Source organism: Dendrobates tinctorius, unplaced genomic scaffold (assembly GCF_039654945.1).
Source record: "Dendrobates tinctorius isolate UK_male_01 unplaced genomic scaffold, ASM3965494v1 ptg000158l, whole genome shotgun sequence".
In the NCBI taxonomy this organism is placed as follows: domain Eukaryota; kingdom Metazoa; phylum Chordata; class Amphibia; order Anura; family Dendrobatidae; genus Dendrobates; species Dendrobates tinctorius.
The window spans coordinates 20,115,972-20,129,454 of NW_027361825.1; the positions used below are offsets into that span (position 1 = coordinate 20,115,972).

Genomic DNA, 13,483 nt, shown 5'->3' on the forward strand with positions numbered 1-13,483 from the left:
TTGTTTAGGAAGCAAAAATAGGTGGGCTCTTCGCTTTTGAAAATGAAGAAGTTATAAGAAGAACAGTTGGTGAAAAAATTATCCCTGTTCTGATATTCTCAGCAGCTTTGACATTCTCAAAATGTGTAAACAATATCAAGCCTTCAAAAATGATCCTTTTTTCAGGGAACAGGAACAGAGCAGCTGTTTTCAAAGTGACAAAGTAATGTCTTGTTTTCAACAAACCTTTAAAAAAATTACCCCGATTTCATATGCTTTTTGATGTCAGTGTACCCTCGAGAAATTTTGTTTTCGGTCAATAGTAAGTTTATAAGTAGAGTTGAGCGACTTTTGGTTTTTTAGGGTCGCGTTTCGTTTCGTGAAACCCAACTTTTCCAAAAGTCGGGTCGAGCAAAATCGTCCGATTATAGGGAAAAGTCGGGGTCGTCCCGAAACACGAAACCCAATGTAAGTCAATGGGGAATAAAAGTCGGCAGTGAGAGGAGGACAGGAAACACACCTACAGTGCCTATTTGAATGCCAAAAGCATCAATTCTTCTTTCTTAAGCTTGTCAACCTTAATTAACTTCATAATACAAGTTACGCACTGAAAAATGGGGGTTATTTGGCTACAAACTGTGGGGGGGGAGGGCTGGCTCCAGGTTTTCATGTGCCCTGGGCGAAAGAGCGCCCCTTTAACACATACCACAACTCATCATGCTCCGATACGGCAGAGAAATAGCGGTATAGTCCAATGAAAAATACCTCACTTTTTACATCTCATGACGAGGCCCATCTATTTCTCCATACAGAATCATTGGTCCCATATAATGTTTGAAACAGTATATGATGAGCTCCACATAATGCTACAGTATATGTTGGTCCCCATGGATGAAGCTCCACTGTCTTATGGGCCCAAATAATGCTCCAAACATAATGGGCCCCATTTCTAATGCTCTAGTGTATAATGGGCCCTGTAAATGCTGCTTCAGTGTTTGATGTCCACCTTTGGAATGTTCCAGTGTATGGTGGGCCCCATCTATCATTCTCCAGAGTATAGTGCTCCCCAAAAATTGCTGTCCCAACATTGAAAACAATCAAATAAGTCTCCTCGCTAGGGAATCCCTGTACTTGTCTGGACAGGTGCTGTAGCTTGCTTAACAGCTCGCCAGCCGTTCTCACGCCCAGTATGGATTACACGTGATTGCACAAAGGTGAGAAAGGGTACCGTATCCCCAGATAACATGTATGGATAGCGTACACATTCAAAATATATGTCTCAGGAGGCAGGCTCAGACGGTGTTAGGCCCAGTATGGATTGCATGTGATTGCACAAAGGTTAGAAAGGGTACCGTATCCCTGGATAACATGTATGGATAGCGTACACATTCAAAATATATGTCTCAGGAGGCAGGCTCAGACCGTGTTAGGCCCAGTATGGATTGCACGTGATTGCACAAAGGTTAGAAAGGGTACCGTATCCCCGGATAACATGTATGGATAGCGTACACATTCAAAATATATGTCTATGCAGCATGAGGCAGGCTCAGACGGTGTTAGGCCCAGTATGGATTGCACGTGATTGCACAAAGGTTAGAAAGGGTACCATATCACCGGATAACATGTATGGATAGCGTAGACATTCAAAATATATGTCTATACAGCATGAGGCAGGCTCAGACGGTGTTAGGCCCAGTATGGATTGCACGTGATTGCACAAAGGTTAGAAAGGGTACAGTATCCCCGGATAACATGTATGGATAGCGTACACATTCAAAATATATGTCTATACAGCATGAGGCAGGCTCAGACGGTGTTAGGCCCAGTATGGATTGCACATGATTGCACAAAGGTTAGAAAGGGTACCGTATCCCTGGATAACATGTATGGATAGCGTACACATTCAAAATATATGTCTATACAGCATGAGGCAGGCTCAGACGGTGTTAGGCCGAGTATGGATTGCACGTGATTGCACAAAGGTTAGAAAGGGTACCGTATCCCTGGATACCATGTATGGATAGCGTACACATTCAAAATATATGTCTATACAGCATGAGGCAGGCTCAGACGGTGTTAGGCCCAGTATGGATTGCACGTGATTGCACAAAGGTTAGAAAGGGTACCGTATCCCCAGATAACATGTATGGATAGCGTACACATTCAAAATATATGTCTCAGGAGGCAGGCTCAGACGGTGTTAGGCCCAGTATGGATTGCACGTGATTGCACAAAGGTTAGAAAGGGTACCGTATCCCCAGATAACATGTATGGATAGCGTACACATTCAAAATATATGTCTCAGGAGGCAGGCTCAGACGGTGTTAGGCCCAGTATGGATTGCACGTGATTGCACAAAGGTTAGAAAGGGTACCGTATCCCTGGATAACATGTATGGATAGCGTACACATTCAAAATATATGTCTCAGGAGGCAGGCTCAGACGGTGTCAGGCACAGTATGGATTTGACGGCCCAGATTACACAGCGGAGGAGCAGGGAGAGGTAAAGATTGCAAATGCTGGGGCCCTGCCCAAGCAAGGGGGGCCCACTCGTGGGCGTCGGTACTGGCACTGGGCCCCTCATAGTACAGCGGTGTGTCTGACGGCGGGTGTGCACCACCACCGTCAGAGACACTTGATTGCACTATGAGGGACCCTGTGCCAGTGCCCGCGCCCAAGAGTCGGCCTACCCACCTGTCCAGGGCAACGGCACTCGCACGGTGTCGTGCGGTAGGTGGTGACCCCGGCCATGGGGGGGAGGCAGCACAGTTAGGGAGTTTTAGAAAGTGGCATATGTTGATGTTGGACATTCAGCTGATGCAAAAGGCGAAATAGGTGAAGTACCAGGAAGAGGTGGACCAAAGCAAGCCATTTTTCTGTCACCCTATGTGTCATCAGGGGAAGGTGGGACAAAATCCTTGGAAACCCATGCGTGGTTCATTTTAATGAAGGTTAGATCATCCACATTTTGGGTTGACAGACGGGTCCTTTTTTCTGTCAGGATTGATCCAGCTGCACTGAAGACTCTTTCCGATAGCACACTTGCAGCTGGGCAAACGAGCTCCTGTAAGGCATATTGGGCCAATTCAGGCCAGGTGTCCAGTTTAGCGGCCCAATAGTCAAAGGGGAATGACCTGTGTGGGAGAACATCGATATGGGAGGAAAAGTAGTTTGTAACATCTGTGGCATGATGTTTTGTAATTTGCCTTTATAGCTTGGATCCAGGATGCTGGCCAACCAGTAGTCGTCATCGTTCATCATTTTGGCAATGCGGGGGTCCCTTTTTAGGATCCGCAAGGCATAATCTGACATGTGGGCCAATGTTCCCGGTGTCAATGATGCACTGCGAGTGCTGGGTGGAGGAGCACTTTCTGGCAAATCCACATCCCTCCAGTCACGCACAAACCCTGTACCAGACCTTGCCACGCCAACATTTTCACTTGCCCCACGAGATGCATCCTCCTCCCCTAAGTAATCATCCCCATCATCATCCTCCTCCTCCTCTTCTTCCTCAACCTCGTCCAGGAGAGGTCCCTGAGCAGACAATGGCTGAATGTCAACGAGATTAGTTTGGCAATGTGGGCGTTCAAACCCAGTGTACGCGGATGAGAGACTGAGTACTTTCTTGACCTACTCATAGTGTCTGGGAGGGTGAGCTGGACTTGAGAGCTGCATATGGTGGAAGTAGCGGTGGACAGGGTGGACTGAGAGAGGGTTGATGATGGTGATGGAGTTGGTGTTCTTTCTGATGGCCTAGAATCAGTCTTTCGTTGATATAACAGTGGGATTCCCTGACTGCTGTGGTCTTGCAACGACACCTCAACATTTGCTGCTGTGCTAACCGGTGGGCTTACAGTGGGGGAAACAATGTAGCGTTGCTGACTACCTTCGTTGTGATCAGTTGCACATGTGGCACTTGAGGTTTGGTGTTGTGTCCACGCTTGCAAGTGCATGCTGGTTAAATGTCTAAGCATGCAACTGGTATTCAAATTTTTCAGATTTTTCCCTCGGCTAAAGGTCTTTGCGCACTTCTTACAGATAACCTTGGCCTGATCATGAGGATTTTGTTCAAAAAAGTGCCACACTGCACTCTTCCTACTTTGGCAGACATTTTGCGGCCTAGCACGCTGTGATCTTTTGACCCTCTGGACAAGCTGTCCAGCAACTCTTTTGATGTTTGGAACCTGTCTTTGGAGTGCTCCGGGCCTGCCAGATAACAGCTGTTGCGATGTCGATGTCTGGTGACAGGACAATTGTGTACAAGATAATTGTGTACGGACTATTGTGTACAGACAATTGTGTACAGGCCAATTGTGTACAATGACAATTGTGTACAAGGCAATTGTGTACAAGGCGATTGCCCTGTACACAATTGTCCTTGTACACAATTGTCCTTGGACACAATTGGCCTGTACACAATTTTCTGTACACAATTGTCCGTACACAATTATCTTGTACACAATTGTCATGGAACCGTCTGCTGTGGATGCTCCTCATCTGAGCTATTGGAAGCAGCACCCTCTTCCCCCAATGGATGCCAATCTGGGTCAACAACTGGGTCATCCATCACCTCCTCTTCTATGTCATGTGCACCTTCCTCTGTGTCACCGTGTATGGTGGTATAGTGTGCGGGAAGGGGCACCTGAGTCTCATCAGGGTCAGAATCTGGCTCTATACACTGCGAGGACAATGTAGTGCTGTGAGTGAATGTACCAGCAGAATCATCCATCAGCGGCTGTGCATCAGTGCACTCCATGTCAGATTCATCTTGGCCTGGGTAATTCACCATTTGACTTGATAATCCAGGCATGGTATGTGAAAACAGCTCCATGGAGTAATCAGTAGTATGGCCTGCGTCATCCTTCAATCTTGGTTGGGGTGAAGGACACAAGGAAAGGTGTGGTTCATGAACATGAGCCTCCAATGACGACTCAGTGCTTTTACTTTTTACAACTGAAGAAGAGGAGGCGATAGAGCTGGAGGCTGAGTCAGCAATGTAAGACAAAACTTTTTCCTGATGCTCTGGCTTTAAAAGCGGTTTGCCAACTCCTAGAAAACTAAGCGTTCGAGGCCTTATGTAGCCAGACGATGACGCAGGGTCAGCACCTCCTGCATTCGGTCCTATTTTGCTCTTGCCACTACCATCAGATCCACCACCAACACCATCATTACCAGCTGCCAACCCCCGCCCAATTCCACGGCCTCTTCCACCAGCCTTCCTCATTTTTGGTAGAAATGTAGACAAAATCCAACAAACTATATAGTAATGTAAAACAAGGTACAAGGTGTCTATAGGACAGGGGAGATTTTGCATTTCTGCACACACTTTTGGACACTGGACACTTTTGGATTGTGTGAGGCCCACTGATATCTCAGCGCTATGTGACAGGCTCGATGGCACTGCTGTGACAAAAGTGACTAGAGGATAAGGGAGATTTTGAATATCTGCACACACTTTTGGACACTGGACACTTTTGGATTGTGTGAGGCCCACTGATATCTCAGCGCTATGTGACAGGCTCGATGGCACTGCTGTGACAAAAGTGACTAGAGGATAAGGGAGATTTTGAATATCTGCACACACTTTTGGACACTGGACACTTTTGGATTGTGTGAGGCCCACTGATATCTCAGCGCTATGTGACAGGCTCGATGGCACTGCTGTGACTAAAGTGACTAGAGGATAAGGGAGATTTTGAATCTCTGCACACACTTTTGGACACTGGACACTTTTGGATTGTGTGAGGCCCAATGAATATCTGAGCGCTATGTGACAGGCTCGATGGCACAGCTGTGACCTAAGTGACTAGAGGATAAGTGAGATTTTGAATCTCTGCACACACTTTTGGACACTGGACACTTTTGGATTGTGTGAGGCCCAATGAATATCTGAGCGCTATGTGACATGCTCGATGGCACAGCTGTGACCTAAGTGACTAGAGGATAAGTGAGATTTTGAATCTCTGCACACACTTTTGGACACTGGACACTTTTGGATTGTGTGAGGCCCAATGAATATCTGAGCGCTATGTGACAGGCTCGATGGCACAGCTGTGACCTAAGTGACTAGAGGATAAGTGAGATTTTGAATCTCTGCACACACTTTTGGACACTGGACACTTTTGGATTGTGTGAGGCCCAATGAATATCTGAGCGCTATGTGACAGGCTCGATGGCACAGCTGTGACCTAAGTGACTAGAGGATAAGTGAGATTTTGAATCTCTGCACACACTTTTGGACACTGGACACTTTTGGATTGTGTGAGGCCCAATGAATATCTGAGCGCTATGTGACAGGCTCGATGGCACAGCTGTGACAAAAGTGACTAGAGGATAAGGGAGATTGGATTGCTTTTAAAAAAGCAGTTTGCGGAGCAGTGGGTAAACAGCAATGCCAGCCTGTCAGGAAGCCTTAGAAGGCAGCCCAACAACCAACACCACTGATACACCACTATATAGCCTCCCCTTGCACTGCACACACAGTGACTGGTGTGTTGTGCAGGCCAAATTGCTAGCAGCAGAAGCAGTTTTTTTTTCTTCTCAGCAGGACAAAAAAAAAAAATTGGGATTGCTTTTAAAAAAGCAGTTTGCGGAGCAGTGGGTAAACAGCAATGCCAGCCTGTCAGGAAGCCTTAAAAGGCAGCCCAACAACCAACACCACTGATACACCACTATATAGCCTCCCCTTGCACTGCACACACAGTGACTGGTGTGTTGTGCAGGCCAAATCGCTAGCAGCAGAAGCAGTTTTTTTGTCTTCTTCCCTGCCTAACGCTCTCCCTACAGAATCAGCAGCAACCTCTCCCTATACTAAGATCGGCAGAAGTAAGATGGCTGTCGGTGTGCACGCCCTTTTATACCCCCTGTGACGCCCACCAAAGCAAGCCAATCACTTGCATGCCCTTCTGAAAGATGGTGGTGACCCGTGCCTATGTCATCACGTTGCCCACAGTGTCCGTGGATCCTGATTGGCTGAAAAAGAGCGCAAAACAAACTTTTGAAACGCGACTTTGGCGCGTAAGTCGCCGACCTCGTGGCCTACCTCATCCTAGGGTCGGGTTTCGTTTCATGAAACCCGACTTTGCCAAAAGTCGGCGACTTTTGAATTTTTTCGACCCGTTTCGCTCAACTCTATTTATAAGTATAAAACACATTGTGAAGCAAGCAGATGTGAAAACTCATCACTGTGCAGTGGTAGCAACAGAAGCTGAATAGTAGACAAATAGGACAGGGCTGGCAAGGAGATGTGTGGCAGTGTAGGGCCTGCAAGAGTAGCCCCGGCAGCTGCAGAACTTTTGTATAGATGACACGGTGGATAGGGAGCGGTTTCCCAGCTTAGCGTGGGCCATCGGCACTGGTGGCCAAAGAACAGAATGGAAGACAGAAAATAAACAGGCAGGCAGGCACATGGTATGGCCAATTCAATCATTAGTATAAGCTGTAGGTGAATGACAGTTGAAACTGTTCCTTGTCTGATTCATTTTGACAAATACAAGGTTTTCTACACTTACAGCTGATAACCTGACCTTTTTGGGTGTGAAAAAGTCTCTGACTGCACTGAATACTGTTTCTGATATTACTCTGGAGGCTGGATATGACACTGTGCTCGTAGTAAGCTGTGCCAGTTCTTGCCACAGGTCCAGTCTGGTGACCCATGGGATCGAGGCTCAGGGTATCTGCCTGAGAAGGGGAACAGTTTAGTTAAGTCCAAACCTGACTGTTCAGCCGATGCATCTCTGTCTGCTGAATTGGACTATTGCATAAAATTTTATTTCATTTGGTCTATTAAGGTATTCAAAGATGTAAATTTTTCCGTTATTTAAAAGATTTTAAAAAACATTGCACCTGGTAATTTTCAAAATAAAAAACATAACAAAAATAGTTTGTTAGTTTCACATTCCAAAAGGAAGCACCTGTAACTACTGATGAGCGAATGTTCTGGGATAAGATGTTATCTGAGCATGCTCGTGTGCTAATATTGTATCTTCGGTGTGCTAGAATACTATGATCTAGTCTCCGTGGCTGCATGTCTCATGGCTGTTCGACAGCCGCAACACATGAAGGGATTGCTGTTTGTTAGACAATTCCTGCATTTGTTGTGGCTGTTGAACAGCCATGAGACATGCAGCCGCGTGGATTAGAACATAGTATTCGAGCACGCTGAAGATACTCTATTAGCACATGAGCATGCTCCGATAACACCTTATCCGAGCCCTTTCGCTGTAACACATCACCATACTTGCATGGCAGGTGCAATCCTAATATTGAACAACACGCTCACTTTGTGAGGTAGACAGCCTGTGACACACAAGACTAGGTTTCAGGATTCTTCTTTACTGGCAAAATTAATAGAGGGAATTAAACTGGCCTTGCGGATTGCAGTTGCATTGTATGAAGATTAGAAGGTGCAGTTACTGCATTATATTACAGATCAATGAACTCACAGAAACTCTGACTCTGCAGGTCCAGCACCTCCCTATCAGGTGACTCTTTGGATTATTATTCCCAGAGTGAAACTACCACTCCTATTTTCAATGTGAATCACTAGTGCAGTAGTATTACACAAAACAATTTGGGTCTTTTTCTGTCTCTATGTGGAATGAAAAGTGCACCCTGATCTTCTATCACTACCCTGTAAAAGCATAAGATGGCACTGCTTGGCTGGTCCTTATATTTGTACTGGCTGTGATAGTCACAACTGATAGGCTGCACAAGATAATGTAATGGTAGCATCAGCAATCCTAAGCCATCTCTATGGGCATGGGGTTATAGGAAGGTAACCAAAATGATACCTTTATATCTATGATACAATGTCTTCTTCCAAGGAAATCCAAATTTTTCTTAATATGTAAATGAGCTGTTCAGATCTATGGGCCGGGCATAGATCTCCTTGGGAATCTGCCTCCAGAGCTTATTGTAAATGAAAAGAGGCGTTACTAGTGTCAGACATATAGCTCAGGAGACCACACTGTCAGTCACTACATGTCTCACACTGGTAACTCCCCTTTATTTAAAATAAAGCCTTCTTCAAGACAGATTCTCAGAGAGCTCTATGTCCGGCCCGCCCATAGATCTTAACAGCTCATTTACAAACTAAGAAAACATGTATTTCACTTAAATAAGACATCGGATCACAGATATCAAGGTATCATTTTATTCAAGTTTTTATGACCTGTGTGCCCATATAAACGGAGGGTTCATCCTCCTGACAAAATTCTCTACCAAATACTCTTTAGAAAGTCACTTAATTTTTCCTTCAGGAAGCAAGTTAATAATAATTAAAAGATTGTATGCGAAGGTGAACATAACAAATGCTGCACACAAATACTCCACCAATCCTTTTGTGCACCCAACATAACATTTGTGTCAATCGGATGAAACACATTTTGTAACACCATTTATATTGCTAAACTTAGTGACACATGACTCATTGCAGTAGTCATGAATAATGATTGTTTGAGAATAGAATGTAAGCTATAAAATCATTTTTGTATAGAGGTTATCCGCACAATGTTACAGCATAAAATACCTGTTGATTATATGAGTGAGGCATGGTGTTTTGCCAATTCTGCAAAAATTGGGTAAAATTCTGAAAAATGTAAAATCGTCTAAATAATTATTCAAAGGTCTTTGTTAGTACTTGAACCTCTCTTTTCTATAACCACCTTCAGAACTTTTTTCTTGTCCTACTACTTATAAAATGCCCTTATGAAATGGATAGTACTGCCCTCTTATGTATATTTTTATATTATAAAACACTGATGCTTTGCTACTTTTAAAATACCTCAAGTACCTTTATTTATAAAATAATAAAGTATATATATTTTTACATTCAGCACTTTTGGTCAATGTGTTCTTGTGTGTTGTGCTGTGTTCAGTGATTTGACTGTCCTAACAATTATAATTATATAGTCTGTGGGGTTATCAGCGGTAGATACCACTGAGTCTGCATATATCACTGTGTGATTGCTGCTGCTGGTTTTCCCGTTCTCCTTTATGTGTGGTGTTCTCTACATATAAAATGAAGCTACTGAAGATGCATTTTGTCTTATTAGCTCATATTTACTTATTTTACTCACTTATATAGCGCCATTAATTCCACAGGAATGTGTGGGAGAAAAACTGAGAACCCGGAGGAAACCCATGCAAACACGGGGAGAACATACAAACTCCTTGCAGATATTGTCCTTGGTGGGATTTGATCCCAGGACCCAAACTCTGCATGGCTTCATTTTCAGAGGGCTGACCTGATCCTTTCACTGCCATCATCTGTACTCCAAATTAGTGCGTACTGTTATCAATGCAGTTAAAAACAGGAAAGTAGACTGGGGAAAAGGAAGCGGATGAAGCCACTTACATGCTATCTATGAATGAATGAAGACAAATTCCTCAATAAAGTGACTTGCAAAGTTTCATAGCTTTCCATGCTGGAGAAAAAAAAGGTGAATCATAATAATAATTTTATTTCTGTAGCAACAACATATTCCACAACACTTTTTACAATTCAGAGGGAACTTGTACAAACAAGATAAGACATTACAAAGTAACAGATAAATCAGATACCAAGAGGAGTGAGGTTCCTGCTCCTCGCAAGCTTGCCATCTATGAGGAATTAGGCGAGACATGAAAGGTAAATGTTAAAAAATCCTTGTGTTGTATGGTCCAGCCATTATTATAATATATAGGGGCATTCAAATAACGCTACATGAACTGGTCACCAGCTAGTATGTGTACACGTACAGGAGCAAATTGCTACTGAATGCATGGAAGGGAGACAAGACATCCTAGATAGTGCATTCCAGAAAACAGGTGCAGCACAAGAGAAGTCTTGGAGACGGGACAGGAAGGTTCATATTATACAGGATGTTAATCTTATGTTGTTAGCAGAACGAGGAGGATGGGTAGGGTTGTAAACAGGGATGAAGGAGGCAATGAAATGTGGTGCAGAACTGTCGAAAGCTTTGTGGGTGAGAAAGATAAGTTTATATTGGGCACTGCAGTGGATGGGCAACCAGTGGAAACGCTGGCACAGAGTGATGGCAACAGTGTAGCTGTTGGACAGAAATATGATCCTGGCTCGTGCATTCAGGATAGATTGGAGACGTTAGTTAGTAAGCAAGATTGTATTTATTTCACCCATGGATTGAGATCTGACTTCCCCACCCTAGGACAACCATACATCCGAACATATGAATCCCCATTTGCAGGACACTTTTAAGCTCCACCTGAACAACCCAGGAATGGTCAATCCCTTTGTCATCAGTTTATAGGGACATTCCCATTAAAAATGGGGCGCTAGAAAGGTATGAGAAAACCCTTTATTTAGTTCAAACTATCTCCAGTGATAAGTTACAATCCACAGGAAAGCTGCCACTGAGCATTCTATGCCATATGAATGGCGGACTACATAATATATGTACAGGCTGGGTTCACTGAGAAACACGTTTTTTGCCTCTGTGTTGTCTATATGCCGGAGACGATACGACGAGAACACTTTAAAATCATTGTATAGGCTGATATTTGCAAACTAGAACCTCTCTCTCCAAGTTGCAGCTTTCTTGCAGACTGCAGCTGCTTGTAACCAGAAATTCTCTGTATATGACCAATAAGCAAATTTATGATATTTGTGCATCTCCTGACACCTGATGAGTTCATTTAGTAAGCATGTAAGACCAGGTAGCTCATCATAAAAAATGACCAAGCTTGACTTTGCTTCATTTATACATAAAAGGCATGCCTAAACTTAAAGTAACCGAGTAACCAAGACATGGAGCAGATCTTAGGAGAGTAATTCTCTTTTAATAAAAAGAATGCTGCCCCTTCTGCAAGTTCCAGAGCAACAGTTCCTGCTCCCAGCAGCCCAGCCATTCCCGCTTTTATAGAGCTGCATGCACTAATAATAATCTTGTCCTAAATGCATTTTATAATTTCCCTTGTGAGTACCTATAGTCCACACAGGAAAATAAAAAAAATGGTTGGATCTATTATGTGTCGACTTGTTGCAGAGCTATGTAAGTATTGACCAGGTGACACTAAAAACGCCAAGCAATGAAGACCTAAATGTTAGCCATGTGATGATATTGTGAAAAGAAAAATCTGATGATGGAATGAGCCTGGACTGAACAACCCTGATAAAACTTGATCATTTTACCAAAATTGATTCCCTGAATAAAGGTGGATGAGACATTGAATGCTGAGCAAATTGAATATTGCATGAGCTTCATTTGCAGATAACTTAGCTGGAGCCCAAGGTTGACTTCCCTGCATTTACACTTCTTCAACTTCTTGTATTTTGACAGTAGTGCCTAGAATAGTTGCCCGCTTTGGCCCACAAATCCCGCTCATTTTCAGATTTATTTTCCATTTCTAGTAGGTAGAAATTAATAAAAAGAAATGGGCATCGAAAAGGGGAAAAATGGTTTATTAGAGCCTTATTTTAAGGGGTTCCCGCACCTGGGACATTTTCATTGCCCCCTTCTTGTAGACTTGAGTCATCTAAGTATTGGTAAAATTGCTGCCATATAATATTTTGTTCCCCTGTAGTTGTCCATGGCAGCCCTTCTTTGAAAAAAGGGATAACTAAAACAGAAATTGGATAAATATAACGTTTTAAAGACCTAATGAAGATCTCTTGGCAATTCCATAGATAAAACCGAGACATCCTCTGCCATTAAATCCAAACATTTCGGTACAGAATGGATAGAGGCATTATTACAGTCGCTATAGAATTTTGCAGTTTTGCCTGTGTCCAAAACTTTATAAATGCACATCTGCTAACTTTTGAAGGAATATAAATTTGCATCTGAAGCAAATTTTTCACAATTCATAAGGTCCTTCCTTCTACGCCCAGTCCCCTCCTCTCTACAAGCTGTTCCCACCTCTATTTGCCAAATTTCCTGCCTGTCTGTGCCCTGTTTGTCAACTATATTTTATAGCAGGTTTTGGGCAAGTTCGATATGGCACAGGAGATTTGCTGACTTTTCCAAGAGTCTTTGAGATCTTTCCAAGTTATAGAATACTCCTGGATGGTCTGGGAGAATTGGTACATAGAGTATGTGAAAATGTAAGTGACACAAGAAATGCCCAATTACAGATTTTGTATTGGATACAAGGAGCTTTAAGTTACGCCTCTGAGGAGGGCCTGGAGGTTGAAATCCCCTTCAAATCACCTCTAGGAGGAGATGGTGACATTACCTCCTGGCTGTTTCTTCCTCACTATTGCCACTTTCCATTCTTCTGGGTCCCATATGCCTTTTGCTCTTGGTTTTTATACTTTTCTTCCACTCATCAACTAAAGTGCATATTCAGGCTTAAGAAGTTCCCCAGCGATGATACATTGTGTCTGAGGCTCACTTAATAATCTGTATTTAAATCCATTTCTCTAAACTAGAACACAGTATTGATCTTCGGTGCCGGGAATCTTCTCCGTTCTTCTTGGGCTTGTACGATTTAAGACTTAATCATGAGAACTGTCAGGAGTATACAGTAAAATGTTGCTTTTATT

The 13,483-nt window shown here is 43.5% G+C and overlaps 1 protein-coding gene across 3 annotated transcripts in view; it reads left to right on the forward strand.

The window, feature by feature from the left end:
• The window catches only part of LRFN1 (leucine rich repeat and fibronectin type III domain containing 1), a 254,965-nt gene that overhangs the window by 160,643 nt on the left and 80,839 nt on the right, over positions 1 to 13,483 (forward strand). The window lies entirely within an intron of this gene.